The sequence below is a fragment of the Pteropus vampyrus genome, unplaced genomic scaffold (assembly GCF_000151845.1).
Source record: "Pteropus vampyrus isolate Shadow unplaced genomic scaffold, Pvam_2.0 Scaffold6, whole genome shotgun sequence".
Classification (NCBI taxonomy): Eukaryota; Metazoa; Chordata; class Mammalia; order Chiroptera; family Pteropodidae; genus Pteropus; species Pteropus vampyrus.
In genome coordinates this window covers 9222369-9224592 of record NW_011888787.1, presented here as the reverse complement: position 1 = coordinate 9224592, position 2224 = coordinate 9222369, and the positions used below count along the sequence as shown (strand labels likewise).

At 37.6% G+C, this 2224-nt stretch overlaps 1 pseudogene; it reads left to right on the top strand.

Annotated features, from left to right (window-relative positions):
• Positions 1–1833, top strand: part of LOC105298125 — a 5408-nt pseudogene extending 3575 nt beyond the window's left edge.
• The last annotated feature ends 391 nt before the right edge of the window (positions 1834–2224 follow it).

The window sequence follows — 2224 nt, the reverse complement described above, 5'->3', positions numbered from 1 at the left end:
TCAATTTATGTGCCATAACAAATTAACAAATTACAGAAAACATGGCTGAGAACAACAGAAATTTACTCTCACAATTCAAAAGACCGAAAGTCCGAAATCAAGGTGTAAACAAAGTTGGCTGCTTCTGGAAGCTCTGACGAAGAATCTTTTCCTTGCCTCTCTCCTAGTTTCTGATGGTTGCCAGCAATCCTTGGGTTGTAGCTGCACCACACCAATATCTGCCTGTGTCTTCATATGGCCTTATAAGGACACCAGTCACTGGATTTAGGTCCCACCCAGTAAGATGTCATTTTAACTAATCACATCTACAATGACCCTATTTCCAATAAGACCATACTCTGAGGTTCTAAATAGATATGAATTTTGGTGGAACACTATTCAACCCAGTATAAGTAGTAATGCTATTTAATATGTCTTCAAAGAAATCTTAAAAGAGAAAAAATAATATGGTTTTCTATTATGGAAATAATATGGAAACTGAATTACTATTTTCAGAATAGACATATCCCAAAGTACAATCAACTGAGTCTTTTTATTTTACTTTCCTTAATATTTTTACTTTATTTTATTTTACTTTTTATCTATTTTCATATTCATGTGTTTACACCTTGCCTTGCTCTATAAGAGTTTTGAGGTGTCTTACAATAAAAAGCATTTAGATAGTAATGTGCACAACATAAAATGTATGTAGCTCACTGTCAATAAACAGTATATGCTTTTTATTGAGACCCAGTAGACTTAGAGATTTACTAATAGATATATTAAAACCCTCTCTACAAGTGGAATCCAAAAATTTCCATCATGTAAAATTCATGATCACATTATTGAAATGTCAAAAAAAAATCCCTTTTCAATTAGTCTCCCAGGAACGATGTGTTTTGTTCTCATTTATGAGATGTGTAAGAAATAGATCAGTTATTGCAAATGTGCACCATACCGAGAAAGCCCTCAAATAATCACAAAGTAGTCATTTTCTAATCCTTCATCCTAAGGAAGATACTACTTTTAACTGGTCCCTAATTGAGAACTGCAGCCAGGTGGAGGACGGGAGCCAATTACCAATTGAGTTCTATCTTAATTCTCATTATCTCAGAAACATCACAGTTTTAAGATAGAATGAGAAATCAAGACCAGAGACTGCTAAGACACGGATGATAAAGGGAAATACGGTCAGTTGCACAGTTCTCAATATCAGATAAAAGGAAACACATCACCTTCTCAGGAGAACCCACGATTTTGGTAGCAATGAGTTGTTTCAAAAATGTCTCACTGAATGGCGAAGGGAGAAGATTGTCTTTTAAAAATCTCTAAAGTAATTGCAATAAGAGGAAAGATTGCTCCTTGCCAATCATTTTGTTAAACTGAAGGCCATAATGCTAAAACAACTCGGCCAAGGCGGTTATGGAAGGGCTAAGGTAACACAACCCCAGTGACTGTTCCAGCTTATTCCAAGGATAGAAATTAAATTAACTGGAAGAGTAACTGAAACAAATATTCTTTAATCACACCTCCCAAAATATCCCCCTCGCACCTGGCCTTTTGTATGTACAGGTGGTAGACTCTCCAGGCTTGTGCTCACTGATGAGAAAACAGACAGGTAATATTCTGAGCTGCTAGATCTATACATGCTTTAAAAACAAATGAGCAGACAGTAAAGTTACATTTTTTAAGAAAATTAAAGAATCTAAGTGGAACACTGGACACATACTCAAATGGTTCCTGCAAGGAAACTCAGGATTTTCCTCAAGAAACAGTTCTGGGGGCTTCAAGTTCAATACAGCAAACTCAGCAAAAAGCTTTGTCTTTTCTACTCCTCCACCTTCGGAAGCCTAATGACAACAAAGAAACAAACCCAGAACAGTAAAGAGAACGGAAGGAGAGTTGCCAGTGGATGAGGGATTAAAATAAGATGTGAAATATGGAGAGACTTGAAAGCTGTGTTTGGATGAGAAAGAATGGGCAGTCCAACAGATGCAGGAAGGGATTTCAGTGTAGAAGAGGGTCAGTCTCCATGGTAGAAACCACAGACGCTTCAGACAGACTTGGCGGGTGCCTCAGAGAGCAGGAGGCAGCACGGAGGCTGAACAGAGGGATTAACTGAGAGGGTATCTAGTACATGACTGCACCAAACACCTGCCTACACTCCCTGCCCTCTTCTTCCATTTCTAAATACATGGAATACCAATGAGCATTTGATTCCTGGCCAAAAAATGTTTTCTTGTCT